Source organism: Rhinopithecus bieti, unplaced genomic scaffold (assembly GCF_001698545.2).
Source record: "Rhinopithecus bieti isolate Rb0 unplaced genomic scaffold, ASM169854v2 scaffold_30846, whole genome shotgun sequence".
Taxonomy (NCBI): Eukaryota; Metazoa; Chordata; class Mammalia; order Primates; family Cercopithecidae; genus Rhinopithecus; species Rhinopithecus bieti.
In genome coordinates, this window is record NW_016814438.1 from 1,519,884 (window position 1) to 1,538,387 (window position 18,504).

Here is an 18,504-nt window from a genome sequence, read left to right on the forward strand (position 1 = left end):
CTATTCCAGGGTCTAGATGTGCCACATTTTCGTTATCCAGTCTATCACTGATGGACATTTGGGTTGGTTCCAAGTCTTTGCTATTATGAACAGTGCTGCAATAAACATACTTGTGCATGTGTCTTTATAAAGTAGAATGATTTATAAGCCTTTGGGTATATACCGAGTAGTGGGATTGCTGAGTCAAATGGTATTTCTGGTTCTCCATCTTTGAAGAATCACCACACTGTCTTCCACAATGGCTGAACTAATTTACACTCCCACCAACAATGTAAAAGCATTCCTATTTCTCCACATCCTCTCCAGCATCTGTTGTTTCCTGACTTTTAATAATCGCCATTCTAGCTGGCGTCAGATGGTGTCTCCTTGTGGTTTTGATTTGCATTTCTCTAATGGCCAGTGATGATGAGCTTTTTTTCGTATGTTTCTTGGCCACATCAATGTATTCTTTTGAGAAGTGTCTGTTCATATCCTTTGCTCACTTTTGATGGGGTTGATTTTTTCTTGTAAATTTGTTTATATTATTTGTAGACTCTGGATATTAGCCCTTTGTCAGATCGATAGATTGCAAAATTTTCTCCCATTCTGTAGATTGCTTGTTCACTTTGATGATAGTTTTATTTATTTATTTATTTATTTTATTTTTTATTTTGCTATGCAGAAGCTCTTTAGGTTAATTAGATCCCATTTGTCCATTTTGGCTTTTATTGCCATTGCTTTTGGTGCTTCAGTCATGAAATCTTTGCCCATGCCTATGTCCTGAATGGTATTGCCAAGGTTTTCTTCTAGGGTTTTATGGTTTTAGGTCTTAGGTTTAAGTCTTCAATCCATCTTGAGTTAATTTTGTATAAGGTGTAAGGCAGGGGTCCAGTTTCAGTTTTCTGCATATGGCTAGCTAGTTTTCCCAAAACCATTAAATAGGGAATCCTTTCCCCATTGCTTGTTTTTTGTCAGGTTTGTCTAAGATCAGATGGTTGTAGATGTGTGGTGTTATTTCTGAGGCCTCTGTTTAGTTCCATTGGTCTATATCTATTTTGGTACCAGTACCATGCTGTTTTGGTTACTGTAGCATTGTAGTATAGATTAAAGTCAAATAGCATGATGCCTCTAGCTTTGTTCATGTTGCTTAGGATTGTCTTGGCTATACAGGCTGTGTTTTGGTTCCTTGTGAAATTCAAAGTAGCTTTTCTAATTCTGTGAAGAAAGTCAATGGTAGCTTGATGGGGATAGCATTGAATCTATAAATTACTGTGGGCAGTATGGCCATTTTCATGATACTGATTCTTCCTATCCATGAGTATGGAATGTGTTTCCATTTGTTTGTGTCCTCTCTTTTCCTTGAGCAGTGGTTTGTAGTTCTCTTTGAAGAGCTCCTTCACATCCCTTGTAAGTTGTATTCCTAGGCATTTAATTCTCTTTGTAGCAATTGTGAATGGGAATTCACTCATGATTTGGCTCTCTGTTTGTCTATTATTCGTGCATAGGAATGCATGTAATTTTGCTCATTGATTTTCTATCTTTAGACTTTGCTGAAGTTGCTTTCAGCTTAAAGAGATTTTGGGCTGAGACGATGGGGTTTTCTAAATATACAATCATGTCCTCTGCAAACAGAGACAATTTACTTCCTCTCTTCCTATTTGAATACCTTTTATTTCTTTCTCTTGCCTGATTGCCCCGGCCAAAACTTCCAACACTGTGTTGAATAGGAGTGGTGAGAGTGGGCATTCTTTGTCTTGTGCCGGATTTCAAAGGGAATGCTTACAGTTTTGCCCATTCAGTATGATATTGGCTATGGGTCTGTCATAAATAGCTCTTATTATTTTGAGATACAATCCATCAATACCTAGTTCATCAAGAGTTTTAGCATGAAGGCTGTTGAATTTTATCAAAGGTCTTTTCTGTATCTATTGAGATAATCATGTGGTTTTGTCATTGGTTCTGTTTATGTGATGGATTACATTTATTGATTTGCTTTTGTTGAACCAGCCTTGCATCCCAGGGATGAAGCCAACTTGATCTTGGTGGATAAGCTGATGTGCTGCTGGATTCAGTTTGCCAGTAGTTTATTGAGGATTTTTGCATTGATGTTCTTCAGGGATATTGGCCTGAAATTTTCCTTTTTTGTGTGTGTGCCTCTGTCAGGTTTTGGTATCAGGATGATGCTGGCCTCATAAAATGAGTTAGAGAGGAGTCCTTCTTTTTCTATTGTTTGGAATAGTTTCAGAANTTTTTTGTCAGGTTTGTCTAAGATCAGATGGTTGTAGATGTGTGGTGTTATTTCTGAGGCCTCTGTTTAGTTCCATTGGTCTATATCTATTTTGGTACCAGTACCATGCTGTTTTGGTTACTGTAGCATTGTAGTATAGATTAAAGTCAAATAGCATGATGCCTCTAGCTTTGTTCATGTTGCTTAGGATTGTCTTGGCTATACAGGCTGTGTTTTGGTTCCTTGTGAAATTCAAAGTAGCTTTTTCTAATTCTGTGAAGAAAGTCAATGGTAGCTTGATGGGGATAGCATTGAATCTATAAATTACTGTGGGCAGTATGGCCATTTTCATGATACTGATTCTTCCTATCCATGAGTATGGAATGTGTTTCCATTTGTTTGTGTCCTCTCTTTTTCCTTGAGCAGTGGTTTGTAGTTCTCTTTGAAGAGCTCCTTCACATCCCTTGTAAGTTGTATTCCTAGGCATTTAATTCTCTTTGTAGCAATTGTGAATGGGAATTCACTCATGATTTGGCTCTCTGTTTGTCTATTATTCGTGCATAGGAATGCATGTAATTTTTGCTCATTGATTTTCTATCTTTAGACTTTGCTGAAGTTGCTTTCAGCTTAAAGAGATTTTGGGCTGAGACGATGGGGTTTTCTAAATATACAATCATGTCCTCTGCAAACAGAGACAATTTACTTCCTCTCTTCCTATTTGAATACCTTTTATTTCTTTCTCTTGCCTGATTGCCCCGGCCAAAACTTCCAACACTGTGTTGAATAGGAGTGGTGAGAGTGGGCATTCTTTGTCTTGTGCCGGATTTCAAAGGGAATGCTTACAGTTTTTGCCCATTCAGTATGATATTGGCTATGGGTCTGTCATAAATAGCTCTTATTATTTTGAGATACAATCCATCAATACCTAGTTCATCAAGAGTTTTTAGCATGAAGGCTGTTGAATTTTATCAAAGGTCTTTTCTGTATCTATTGAGATAATCATGTGGTTTTTGTCATTGGTTCTGTTTATGTGATGGATTACATTTATTGATTTGCTTTTGTTGAACCAGCCTTGCATCCCAGGGATGAAGCCAACTTGATCTTGGTGGATAAGCTTTTTGATGTGCTGCTGGATTCAGTTTGCCAGTAGTTTATTGAGGATTTTGCATTGATGTTCTTCAGGGATATTGGCCTGAAATTTTCCTTTTTTGTGTGTGTGCCTCTGTCAGGTTTTGGTATCAGGATGATGCTGGCCTCATAAAATGAGTTAGAGAGGAGTCCTTCTTTTTCTATTGTTTGGAATAGTTTCAGAAAGAGTATTACCAACTCCTCTTTGTACCTCTGGTAGAATTCGGCTGTGAATCCGTCTGGTCCTGGGCTTTTGTTGGTTGGCAGCCTATTAATTACTGCCTGAGTTTCAGAACTTGTTATTGGCCTATTCAGGGATTCAACTTCTTCCTGGTTAATTTTGGGAGGGTGTATGTTTCCAGGAATTTATCCTTCTACATTTTCTAGTTTATTTGCGTAGAGGTGTTTATAGTATTCTCTGATGGTAGTTTGTGTTTCTGTGAGATCATTAGTGATGTCCCCATTATCATTTTTTATTGTGTCTATTTGTTTCTTCTTTCTTTTCCTCCTTATTAGTCTGGCTAGTGGCCTATCTATTACATGTTGATCTTTTCAAAAAACCAGCTCCTGGCTTCATTGATTTTTTTGAAGGGTTTTTTGTGTCTCTGACTCCTTCAGTTCTGCTCTGATCTTAGTCATTTCTTGTCTTCTGCTAACTTTTGAGTTTGTTTACTCTTGCTTCTATAGTTCTTTTTAATTGTGATTTTAGGGTGTCAATTTTAGATCTTTCCTGCTTTCTTCTGTGGGCATGTAGTGCAATAAATTTCCCTCTAAATATATTTCTATTATCATACAAGAACTATAGAATCTTAGCAAATAATCTTTAAACCCTAGAAATTTAATTAAAAGCCCACCTCCCTAATATTTTAGTTTCTACTTTTGAGAACTTAACTTGATTTATTTTCAACAATTAAAGGATTTATCATTCATAAATCATTTTAGGCAATCATGTGATGATTTTATTCTTATGAAAGTACATGAATTAAAAGTCATGGTTGCAAATATATTTTTTAGAGCCAGACTTTCCTAAGTACAAATTCCTCTTGTGCTATTTATACTTGAGTGACCTTGGGCAAAGTACATAACTTCTCAAAGAACTTGACCCATGTGAAGATAATATTGGTACCTATGTCAGGCAATTGTGAAGATTACCTAGATAATCTATGTGAAATGACCTAGATAAAACAGAAAAGTATGGTATTCATTAATATCTTTTCTGTGTGTGACTTGATCAAAAGTTTTATGGATAAGAGTAAGAGATCTGCCAGTCTCTGGTTTTCCGCTTATGTAATACAATCTCCTAGTTTTCTCATCTGCAATATAAGATTGTTAGAGCACCCTCTTTTGTGACTTCATTGATCTTAATCTCTTAATTCCTCAATGAAAGGACATGTGATTGAAATTATGTCTACGCTACCTTACCTGAAATCCTTAGGGTCAGATGTGTTTTAAAATTCAGAAATATTTGGATTTTACAAAGGTTGCACATTGTGCGTACCAAGTATTACATAACAGTCCCCAGCAGGATCTGGTGCAGAACTTCATAATCAAATGTATTAGTATTTCTACCATAAAGTATATGAATAGTCACACTAAGTAGAGAACACAAAAACTATTATATAAATAGCATTACATTATTTTATGTTAGATTTCTGCCACCAAATGAGTTTTGATATCAAGACTATATAAAACTTTTCATTTTATGAAAGTTTTAAATTTTAGGGTTAAAGATAAGCATTTATGCACCTGTGTAAACTACTCCACGGATTGCTTCCACCACTAGAAGCATGCTGTAATAAAAATATGATATAATAAAACTCAAAATTTTGGATTCAGAAACTCTAATTCCATCCTTGATTCTTACTGTCTAGCTTTGTGAAATCAGTTAACTATATTTCTCTGAATCTTAGTTTCTATATTTGTAAAACCAAAGTTTGAATAAGAAATTTTACAGGGTTCCTCGTAAGATTAATAGTATATTTCTTTTAGGGAGAAGTGAAGAGGGAAAAGAAATACATGTATTTATTATCACTGAACTGTACATTTTAAAATGGTAAAGACAGTAAATTTTATATGTATATTTTGCCTCAATTAAAAAGTACATAAACATTTTAAGTAGTCTATCTTAAATGAATGAAACGATGGACATTATTAGATTAACTATAACTAATTCATTCAATGCATAAATATTTATTAAGTCTTACTATATGCCAGCACTTTTCAAAGTCTTGTAGACACTGTGATGAGCAATTCTGTTCTCATTAAATTTATATTCTAGTGGAATGGAGACTAACAAAAAAAAAAAACTCAGCAGATAAATAAACAAGAACATTTCATATACTGATTGATGCTATAATGAAATTTAAAAAGAAAATAATTATAGAGAGTAACATGGGACAGATATTTCAAGTTCAGTGGTAGAAAAGACTTCTCTGTGGAGGTGACATTTGAGTTTGAATCACAAGGATAAGAGGTTAGTTCTATGAAAATATAGGGGCAGACCATTCCAGAAAGAAAAGATGACACATACAAAAGCCCTAAGGCAGGAAATAGGCCTGTAGAACTGAAATATAGAAGTTAATAAGAGAGTTACAGGAGATGAAGCTAGAGGAAAATGTAAGGTCAAGATTGTATTGCATTTTGCAAGCCATAGTAAGAAAGTAAAGATTGAAACCAACCTTTTGCCTTAAGAATGCTTGTATAAGACCTATTAATCTCCAGAGACCTATTATAAGCAGTCCAAAGGAATAAAGCCTCTATCTGTCTCAAGGAAATGTTAAAATGAAAATAAAATTCAGTGATACCAAATAAAAGTTCCAGTGAAATATCAAATCAATAGCTATAAGAAATAAAATAAATGCAATCATTTGATTGAGGTGCTAAAACAAATTGCTTCCAATGGTTTCTAGAACCTTTGTACAGAAACAAGCCATAAATAAGTTTATCAGCAACAATATTAGAATAATTATCTGACAGTACATCTATAGGTATTGTAGGCCAAGTGCAAAATCAGACAAATAAGAGAAAAAGCCAGATACTATATAAACTGGAAAGATATGAATTGTAAATATCAAAAGATACTCCTCAAATTCATTTAATGTAGAAACTTTTTTCTGTTCTTAACAACACAGAACTATTAATTATTGAAATATTTTATTGTATATTACCAATACTTATTGGATGCATATCAATTCCAATTACACAAATACCAACAAGCTTATTTTAAAAGCAAAACACATTTTTAAATGGTCAGAACTCCAAAGATGGTGGCTACTGCTATCAATTTCTATAAATGAAGCAATTAGAGTTTACATAGCTTAAAAGAGAAACTGACATATTAATACCTACTGCTTACCAGATTCTGTCTTCCTTAGGGCCACATAACAAGTCCCTAAACCAGCATATATAAATCCATCTATACTTGGCCATAGTTCCTGAAGACATCCTTTGTACAAATGTAAGTTTCCCAAGAATCCCAGCAATTTTTAACATAAATTCAACTCAAAGTATTCAGATTATGAGCCTAGCCATTGTTTTCAGGTGTGTAGGGAATAAGTACAAGCTAGAGTACCTATAGTAAAAAAAATTCAACCTTTGGCGGAACAGAGTCAAAACATATAGTACAAAGATCAATGCCATCTGAAATATATGTGAATGCTTAGAAATGTGATTATCAGTCAAATGAAATTTATACTCCGCTTTCTATACTATAATAGCAACTAGTAAAATCATCCTATGCCTTTGCTTGACACAAGATTATGTCTTTCCCTCTTTAAAGGAAATTGTAAAAACATTCTTTCCAGTCTGCATCCAATAAGATAAGGCACTCTGATGATACATTTTAAGTTCTAGTAATAAAAGGATGTGTCAGCATCCTTACCACCTAAAGACCATAAATAGCACAGTTTGTTCAGCCTCCTGAAAGATGTTCTCAGAGTTCAGACCCAATTCTATTAAGCACTAGTCCCAACCCAATTTATGTATGATTAGAAGATACACATGTCCTTGGATTGTTCTCTCTATAAAACATTCTAGTGGGCTGGTAAAGATAGCTCTACACTGTACCTTTTCTTCTAATATTATTACTCTTTCTCTTCCACCTGCATTATCCAAAGGGACAGTGATTTAGGTTACATGTATGATGAATTCTCTGAAGATCTAACACTGACTCAAGTGGATGCTCCAGAATTCATCCTAGAACTTGACCTAGAGATCTGTTTTGCTTGGTGTTTCACTTATGGGCTTCCTTAAAGTCCAAACTTACAAAATAATTTAAAGTCACATTGAAAGAAAAAACAAGATGCTAATTGCTTTTGGTTTCCACAGCAAAACAAAAACCATCCACTCACCTTTTATTGACAAGTGACATATTGAGAATAAGAGATATTTTCTCAAGCAGTTTGCCTTATAAAGAAATTTTAGAATTAGAAAACTTAGTTTTAGAATTATAAAAAGATTTTACTTCCCCTCAGCAGGGACACTGGTGGCATTTCAGACGAGAAAGAGATTCATTATATAAATCTGTCCCACCCATTTGAAGACTATTCATTTTTTCCTGGAAGTTTTTCACTAACTGCCAATATGCCCTCAGTCATGTGACAAACAAAAAATTCTCACCAACACTTACATACAAGCCTTGAGCATTGTAACACCCTTGAGTTGAAAACCACCAAAACTACTTCATTCTGCAATGAATAGACTTCGAAATAAAATGCTTTGCTAGAGGATACAAAGACAGTAACTGTCAGAATTGGAACTATTTAGTGCTTTTTCCATAACACACCTGCCTCTGAGAAAACATACAACAAAACGAGACCAATTTTCCTCATTTTCTCCATGGAAAGCTAGTTGATAACATCATCAAATAATTAGAGTGGGGAATGATGTAATCTATCTAAGTCATTGGCACTACATAGAAATATAATGCAAATAAGAAGCAATCTTCCAAAACTGACAAAAATATTTGACTGCTTCTAGCAACCTATTTAACACTTAGTCAAGAGTGCATTGAAAAGAGCGAAAGAGTAAGTAAATATAGATAAGAACACTTTCTTTGACTTCAACTGACTGTACGACCTTAAATTATACTATTTATACATTCTCTCCAGGCCTCAGTTTCTCCAAATGTAAAATAATGCATTTGAGTTAAATTATTCTTAATGATTTCCCACATGAGAAATTTTTCACGTCATGGTTTTCAAACAGATTTCACTTAATGCAGTTCAAGTTTATTTTATATTATGCAAAGATAGGTAAGAGAATTCCAGTCCCTGATAAGACTCCTCCATTTATACAGTTTTATTCTACTATAGACAGGGAGTGGAGTTTTCTGGGTAATCAATAAGCTGGCAAACAAAAGAATACATCATGTATTACCAATAGTATAATTTATTCCTTCAGCAAACATTTACTATTGAGTATCCTTTTTACTATTTTAGGTTCTAGAGGCACATATGAATTACTTGTTTTCCCTGATTTCAAGGAAAGCATAGCCTGGTCAACAAGTTAGGTATATAAACAGATCATTAAAATACGTTGTGGGCCAGGCGTAGTGGCTCACGCCTGTAATCCCAGCACTTTGGGAGGCCAAGGCAGGTGGATCACCTGAGGTTGGGAGTTCGAGACCAGCTTGACCAACACAGAGAAACTCCATCTCTATTAAAAATACAAAATTAGCCAGGTATGGTGGCACAAGCCTGTAGTCCCAGCTACTTGGGAGGCTGAGGCAGAAGAATCACTTGAACCTGGGAGGCAGAGGTTGCAGTGAGCTGAGATCGTACCATTGCACTACAGCCTAGGCAACAAAAGCAAAACTCTGTCTCAAAACACACACACACACACACACACACACACACACACAATGTGATAGGCATTATAATTACAAATATAATTATTAGACAAAGCAGTGAATTGCATTTACCATTATAGTGGTAATACAAATAAATTTAAAAAATGATTTGCTGATTAAACAAATAGATTAATTATTGCTTTTGGGTTTATTGTTACAGATATAAAATATTAAAAGACCATAGAAAGAAGGATATTCTAATTAATATAGGACTCCAGTTACTAAAATATCAAATGAGTATTTTTTCCTGACTATTTTTGCTAAAGTGATTTTAAGAAAATGAATGGATTTTGGAGTATAAAAAAATTGGTTTCAGTTCCAGCACTGACACTTAGATGTTAGGTGGCTTTTAGACAAATTTCATCACCCCTTAGAGCCTGTGTCATCATTTGTAAAATTAAGAGAATTGTTGTAAACAATACATAAGGTAATGCATATAAAGTGACAAGTTCATAGAAGGTCTTTTACCAATATTAAATATCTTCTCATTTTCAGTGGGGAAAAATTTAATGTCATGTACCTGCCTTCAGAGATAGTATTTTATATCAAATTGTATTTTCCAAAAATAGTTGCAATATTTTTTGTTCCACATGCTCTTGCTAAAGTTTGTCATCCCTGTTGAGATGTAGAGTGTATGAATCCTTCCCTTGAAACTTTTGTAGCACTTGTAGTAGCCTTTGTGACTACTTGCCTCAATTAATAGAGTTTGGCAGAAGTTATATTTCTTTCAAGATAGTCTCAAAAGGAGATGTAGCTTCTGTCTGACTTCCTCTTTCTTGAACTATGTATATTTGGACCCTCAGATAACATTAAGACTTCTGGTTGCTCTGAAGTAGCCATGGTAGAAGAATTTCATGGAGAAACCATACAAAGATAGAGCAAAGATGCCCCAACTAGAAAGATAAATAACCATTTTGTGATTCTTGGCTAAAAAGTACATTGAAAACCCTAAGTGTCCTCATTGTTACTAATGTCCTAAATCAGAGCATACGATAAAAACAGGAGAAAACAAATTATCAGCTCCTGTTCCCTGATGATTTGAAAAGTATGAGTGTAATTGTTCTAAATAATAAATAACAGGTACAAGTAAACATCTAGCTCATGAAATCAAAATCTTCAAATACAGAAGGAAAGAAATGCCCATAAGAGAAGATAAAAGTTTTGAAAGTTAATTTACTAAGTATATTCTTTGTAGCTGTTTTGACAAGTTGCATGTAATATTCTTTTAGAAATCTAGTGAAAAAAATCTATCCTAATATGAAATATTGGCAGATGACATTCATGCAAGCAGCAGCTAGGGATTATACGAAAGTGATTTTTTTAAGGTGCATGTTATTATGCTATCAAAGGCTTAAAATATTAGAATGAGTGATTTTTCTTTAAAAGACTTTTTTTTGGTAAGAATACATAATACATTTCTTCATCTGTATGTAATGTTAGCACTTCATTACTAAATTAATTTGTATATGAACATCTGGATTCTCCTCAAAAGAGAGGATTCTAATATCAAGAAATCTAGATTCTTACAGTAAAACAAAGACATCAACAATAAGAATAGATTGGTACTATAAGTTATAAGCTTAAGAGTTAGGCTTGGTTTAAATTATGGCTTCACTCAAACCCAGCTGCGTAGCCTTGGGCAAACTACTTAACTTTTCTGAGCCTTAAATTCTACTTATGTAAAAGCAGTGAAACAATACATTCACCCAGTGGGTTGTTGTAAAGAATAAATGAAACAAGATATGCAAAGTTCTTATCACAGGACATAGTACATATTTGGTGCTCAATATGTTTTAGTTCATTGTAATTCTTCCTTATATATGCAGTTTTTAATTTAGAAAAGAGTAGGTATTGCTTAAGGATGACTTGCTTTCACCAGAAACTATACCAGTGCACTAAACAGATGGAAAGAAAAATCATCTTTATAGTTCATCCCTTAATATCTCACTTCAATCCCTCTCCTCAGCTCTTTACTATAGAGGGAGGGTTACATTCATCCCTTTCTCCTCCATATTTCTGGCTCTGCCCATGGTAAGGTAGCTATTTCTACCCAGCAATAAATAGTACAGTATTGACTTACTTTTTTTCTTTGGTTTTAACCCTCCAGAAGGAAGAGAACTGGTAAGTGAAATGATTCATACTTCAAAGCCCCACTCTGACCTAACACACATCAGCTCCACATACTTCCTTTGGTACACCCCAAACCTGTATTGGTTCTATAAATGGTCCTCTCTACCTGTCTATGGTACCTGTCTTGGGCACCTTATGTCTCTGGAGAAAATCAAATTACTTCAGCAATTGGTAATTGCACCAGATTTATGATCTCCAGGCTCTGTGGGGCCTTCACTACTGCTGAGTTATCCTGAGTCTTCTATCACCACCCTTCTGTATCTCTTAGCAGATTATGGTCTCTTGAGGTTATCAGACAGTTTTCGACTTCCATACTATCTAAAGAACTATTTATACCTGTAGTTTTATTTTAATCCTCCCCTCTTGACTCAGAATAATGGTGTCTCTTATGTTCATTAAGGGCAGCTAAGTCACCAAGAGCACTGAAATGAATACTTGAAAATTTACAGAAGTAGTAGATGCCAAAATTGTGTGCAATTGACATGGATTTTCAAACTGAGTATCTCTCTTTGTAACATGTTCCATTTGGTCTTTGGAAAACTCTTAATTGTACACTGCACACACATTCATTTGCTGTCTTTTCAGTTAAGTTTATACTTCCAAACACACTGTTTGTAGTCTAAAATTTAACACATTAGTTTATGCTCTAGTCCAACATTTTATTCTTTAATTATAAGAGACCACCTAATGAAAATATATTTCTTTCAGTAGATTAGCCTGTGTTTTTTTTTTTAAATAACAAAACAAAAAACAGGCCACCTAGCTTTCCTAGCTGTGACAGGTGTCTGTTTTCAAAAAAGCAATCTTAAATAAACTACTAGTCTTTCATAACTGAGTGCATTAATTACTTCACCTTAAAATATGTATAAGATAATGCCTTAAATTCGCAGGACAAAAGAGCAAATGCTTGAAAAGATTAAAAGAACACAATTTACAGATATTGGCAAAAACTTAGAACTCCAGCTTCTATGAACTTTCCCAAATAAATCTATAAAGCTCATAATACAGTGCCTGTTACTTAGAAAGTATATACTCAGTAAACCATAGCTATTTATCTTCTGTGTCAAGAATTGTTTCCACAATTTGAATCAAGTGTTATATGGAACTTTGTACCATGATTTTATCTCTTAATAATCTTAAAATCAAACTCTTATGGTACTTTATGGTAACTTATCTCATAGAAATTACAGAATGGAAATCAATGTTATCTCTGATTCTATGAAATGAACTAGATTTATGAATTGGGAGCAGCACCCAAACAACATAATGACTACTACAAAACAAAAGTCAATATTTTGAAAACTAGTTTTATTATAAATGAAGTAATTTTTCAAAAGTTTTAAAAGGTTAAAATAGAAATTTTTAAAAACTATAGATAAAAATGTCATTGTCAAATCCCCATGTTGTTCTTACTGAAATTAACTAAGGGTAATTTCATATAATAATATTGTCACTGGTGTTTTAATAATCAAAACTCTAACAGTTGAGAAAATAAATTGTGTGTATGTTTCAATTTTGCACCTATGTTATTATCAGCCTCAGATAGTAAGCTTTACTCAGGATAGCAATCCATCAAAAATGCATGCTGAATATTTACTAAATTACTATATTATTTGACCTCAATCTCCTATCTTAATAGTTCTTCACTCCTTTTTCAACTCATATCCTTTAACCTCACAGAGCTATCCACCACTTTAATCTTTTTATTTTTTCTCAGTTTACTGGTCCCTTTTCATCTTGTTCTTTAGCCAGCTTGAAACTAATGACTGTTCATTTGAACTATTTTCTCACCAATGTCTTTGATTTCTTATAGTGCAATTCTTCAGGTGCAACTCTTCCGCAAAATCCAAATCCAAATCCCAGATAAATACTGCATCTGGTCTCTCTCAACTCACACCTAGGGAATGAAGCTCTGTGGGAAAGGAACTCACACACACTTAGAGCAACTTCTAAGTAGTCAGTTTCCACACTCAGCTAGTCACTGTCCTTTGATCAACTTCCCCTCTCATTTCCCTCAAAAAACTTCTCAATCATCACCATCTGCCTCCAAGTCCTTAGTTGCCTTTAGCTCTTCATTTTGACAGGTTAGATAGCCTTCAGTCTCCTAATAAAATTGAGGTCATTAGGTGTGTTCTCCCTGCACAATTATACCACAGTCAGACCTAGAAAGCAAACCCACAGTCACAGCCATTCTCACCCTATGCCTTTTTCCTACTCTCTTCAGTTCTGCTCTCCCATCTATAGCAGAGGTTGGCAAACCTGTGGGTCAAATCTGGCTTGCTACATGTTATCATAAATAAATTCTTATCAAAAACAGCCATGTCCATTTGTTTATATATTTTCTGTGGCTGCTTCAATGCTACAAGGGCAGAGTTGGGTAGTTGGGTAGTTGCTACAGATATCTTATGGTCCTCAAAACCTAAAATATTTACTCTCTAGCCCTTTACTGGAAAAGTTTCCTGATCTCTGAGTTATATCCTTGACATCCTCCCCTTTCCTAAATCTTTTCCTTCAGCCTGAAAATATGGTCAACTATGTTCTAGTCTAAAAATGTTAGTTTAGGGTGTTTTGGTTTTTTGTTTTGTTTTGCTCCAACTCTCTCTAGTTGTATACCAATTTCTCTCTATCCTTCCTCATAAAACTTGTCCAGGGAGTATGTCATATTCTCTTTATTCACTTTTTTTTTTTCATTTCTTTTTTCCTGTAACCTGATTTTCCCCTACTACTTTGTTGAAATTTGCTCATATTAAAATTAATGATGAGCTTCTATCTGTCAAAGTTAAATTTTAAATGTCTAATCCTAAACTAATTGACTCATCTTTAGGCACACTCCCCTTAAAACTCTATCATCCAGCATTCTTAGCAAAGAGCACATAGCAGGATCATTTCTAGAGGCTTCCAACTTTATGCTGTCACTAACTGGAATTACTCTTAATTATTATGTTATTATAATACTCTTAATGTTATTATACTCTTAACATATTATTATACTTTTAATAATTATATGAAGTTGTTGCTTCAGATATAAGGGATTAATTTTACTACTCCAGTCTGAGAAAACTAATCAAGTCACCACAATATTGTGGTAAATGGGAGAAGAAAAGCTACTGGAGATATCAGTCAATACACAACCTCCACCCTCACCAAATAGGATGCAAACAAACACTTGCCCTTGAAGAACACATTTGCCCCAATTACCCTTCCTTCTCTCTCTTCTAGGGTCATCACCATCATCTATTCACTAGCGAAAACTGACCAAAAGATGTCCAAGACACCTTGGAGTGCAAGGCTTTCTCAGTTATCTCCTAAAGTGAAGAATAATAACCACATAAGGAACACAGGGCCTTTATTTCTCTTGGAAAATTGACATTCCTATGGACTAATGATAAAAATGTTTCTGGAAAATGTGTCAGATACCCTTTTAAAGATGCAGATGATTAATCACAATTTTAACTTCTTATAATGATGATTGGCACAGAATAAGCAAATAGAAATCAAATGTGGAAACCAACACATGTTCACTTATTTAATATGGAACTTCCATATTCTTGAATATAAACCAGCACATTAATGAGCAAAAGTATAATAAAATTGAAAGAACATAATCAGCTTTCTTTTAGGGTGGAAGACAGCTAGTTAGGATTCTTCCTCACTATCAATTAAAAGAGCCATGAAACTAACAAGGAGAAACAAATATGCAAAATCACTGATAATTGCAGTCAACATTTTACAAGTACCTGGAAGGGGGAAAAAACCCTTTTTAGTTATATTGTGGTAGGAATGAAGTAACTGTCTCTATCTGACATATTTTTTTATTTTTAAAACTAAATAAAATCAGTTAGAAAGCTAGTGGAAAGACACATATGTTGACTTCTACTCTGTGTCACTATCAAAGATTCATGGGATCTTTGCCTCTAAGTAAAGCAGCATAGCAGCCATGGATCTCACACCGGAAAGTTTTTTCAGATTAGAACAGAGATATCCCTTTCTCATACCTCTACCTCACACTCTCTCGTCCCACAAAATCTCAATTTTGGGAGGGACTTTAATATTGATGCTCTGATGTCCCACCTAAGCACAATTTAGATGTAAAGGTTGTAATAATACAATTAATAAGGTAGATGTAATAAACATGAATGAAAACTTTTATTCCATAGAAAATATACCCTTTTTTTTCCTCCAAATTTCTGGTTTAATAAGGACTTTTTATTTTGAGGAAAAGAGGTCCCAAACATCAAGCTGTTCACAAAATAACCCACAGTATCAACTTTAGAAAACAAATATTAAGACTGTAACACTATTTTCTAGAGGATGCATTTGACATGCCAACTCTCATTCACAAAAATACATTGTTACATTTGTGTTGAACCTCCCCACACAGCACACTTATGTGGGGGTGTAACACAAATACTTGTAACTCAAAGCTGCTTTCAGGAGCTACTCAACTAAATGAGATTGCCTTTGCAGTTAGGGAAGCAGCTACTGAACTTATGTATGAATGCAAAGAACTGTACTCCCTGCATAATAAGAGATTATTCTGGAGACAGTTGATGAAAACTATACATCCTTTTTATTAAGTCATAAAGATGTATCAAAATTAAAAGCAAAAATTACATTCTTAACAAAACTAGTAGGAGAATCAAAGGAAGTGAAAATGGGACTAGACGCAGGGCAATAAGAATTAATGAACATGAGAAGGACAAGGATGAGGAGAACAGTGAGCATGTGCTTAAAATACTAGGAGAGTGTGTGTCTGGAATTGGTGGGTCTTGGTCTTGGTGACTTCAAGAATGAAGCCGCGAACCCTCGTGGTGAGCGTTACAGTTCTTAAAGATGGTGTGTGTGGAGTTTGCTCCTTCAGATGTTCAGACGTGTCCGGAGTTTCTTCCTTCTGGTGGGTTCTTGGTCTCGCTGACTTCAGGAGTGAAGCTGCAGACCTTCACGGTGAATGTCACAGCTCTTAAGGCAGTGAGTCTGGAGTTGTTGGTACCTCCCAGTGGGTTTGTGATCTCGCTGGCTTCAGGATTGAAGCTGCAGATCTTTGCCATGAGGGTTACAGCTCATACAGGCGGCATGGACCCAAAGAGTGAGCAGCAGCAAGATTTAGTGCAAGGAGCGAAAGAACAAAGTTTCCACAGCGTGGAAAGGGACCCAAGCGGGTTGCCACCACTGGTTCAGGCAGCCTGCTTTTATTCCTTTATCTGGCCCCACCCACATCCTGCTGATTGATCCATTTTACACATTGCTGATTGGTCCATTTTACAGAGAGCTGATTGGTCCATTTTGACAGAGGGCTGATTGGTGCATTTACAATCCCTGTGCTAGACACAGAGTGCCAATTGGTGCATTTATAATCCTTTAGCTAGACACAAAAGTTCTCCAAGTCCCCACTGGATTAGCTAGACACAGAGCACTGATTGGTACTTTCACAAACCTTTAGCTAGACACAGGGTGCTCATTGGTACCTTTACAATCCTGAGCTAGACACAAAGTGCTGATTGGTACATTTACAATCCTCCAGCTAGACATAAATGCTGTAGGAGTCCCCACCAGATTAGCTAGATACACAGTGCTGATTGGTGCATCCATAAACCCGGAGCTAGACACAGAGTGCTGATTGGTGCATATATAATCCTCCAGCTAGATATAAAAGTTCTCCAAGTCCCCACCTGACTCAGTAGCCACAGGCAAGGCAGGCTGCAGGTCCTGAGGCCAGCCCCATGGGGAGGCGGCTGAGGCCCAGTGAGAATTTGAGTGCGGTGCGGGCGGGCCAATAGTGCTGGCAGACCCAGTGCACCCTAGGCAGCTGCTGGCCCAGGTGCTAAGCCCCTCACTGCCTGGGGCCAGCGGTGCCCACCGCTGCTCTGAGTGCAGGGCCCGCCAAGTCCACACTCACCCAAACTCACTCACGCTGGCCAGCGAGTGCAGCAGGCAGCCCCAGTTCCCACCCATACCTCTCCCTCCACACCTCCCAGCAAGCAGAGGGAGCCGGCTCCGCCTCGGACAGCCCAGACAGGGGCTCCTACAGTGCAGCAGCGGGCTGAAGGCTCCTCAAGCGAGGTCAGAGGGGACACCAAGGCAGAGGAGGCACCAAGAGCCAGTGAGGGCTGCCAGCACGCTGTCAGCTCTCAAGAGGATCTGGTGAAAAATTTGATCTTAGACAAGTGCCTAGGTAAAGAAATAATGGGATAAGATTTCTAAACCCCACTATGTGCTTCAGAGTCATCCTCACCATTGGCGCTGTCTCCGTCATCCTCTCCTTCCTCAGCCTCTTTTTCATCATCCTTGATCAACTCCAGCTGGTCATCCCCCCATCTTCATTATCATCATCATCCAGTAGGTCCCCCTCCTCAGCAGGGTTATCTGCACCCCCCTCAGACTCCAACTTCAAATTAGTCTCATATTTCTTCAAGGAGCTGCTGCTCTGCTCCTCTTCTGACTTATTTTTCATCTCTACTGCTTCTTTGCTCTGTTCCTTTTCAATTTTTTCCAGGAGATAATCCATTTTTTGTTTTATCTGGGTCAATTCCTTCTTAACCACCTGAAGGTCATCTCCTTTCAACTTTCCAGACTTGGAAGATACCCGCTGTCCACTCTTAGAATTGAAGCCACTTTTTTGCCTTCGTGAGGTGTTTCCTGATACACACGGATGTTTCGAGGGCACTACACCTCCAGCAATAGGAGGAGGAGGAGGTACACGTGCTGGGTAACTGTACCTCCTATTACAATAATCCCGCTGAAAATCATAGTCCAGGTCAAAAGAAGAGCGGTACATCGCTGCAGATTGTTTCACGCCTGCTTTTCCTCCGTTCAGTTTTGGTGCTGCAGTCAGGTTAATATCTAAAACCTGACCAGCAATCATTCTGCCATCCTCTCCTGCTACAGCAGCCTGGGCATTTCTCTCATTAACATATTGAATGAAGCAAAGCCCTTATGAACAGAGCAGCCCACAGTTTTGCCATACTTCGGAAAGATTGCCTCCACATCAGATTTCTTGACCACAAGAGTGTTGAGATTCCCAGTGAATACACGGGTGTTAATGGAACGAGGATCTGTCTTGTTGGTAACGTTGTTGGCCATTGTGTTTGATGACAGGGTTTCTCAGAAAGCCAAAAATGTAGCTGAAGACCCAAAAAAATCTCATAAGAGTGGGGAGGGAGAAGAGATCTGATTCTGAGTCTCATACTCCTGA

General features: G+C 36.4%; 1 protein-coding gene and 1 pseudogene across 2 annotated transcripts in view; both read right to left on the reverse strand.

Annotated features, from left to right (window-relative positions):
• The window catches only part of DLG2 (discs large MAGUK scaffold protein 2), a 2,095,027-nt gene that overhangs the window by 1,438,955 nt on the left and 637,568 nt on the right, over positions 1-18,504 (reverse strand). The gene's annotated exons all lie outside the window — the stretch shown is intronic.
• On the reverse strand, positions 17,510-18,407 carry LOC108514591 (heterogeneous nuclear ribonucleoprotein C pseudogene; annotated as a pseudogene).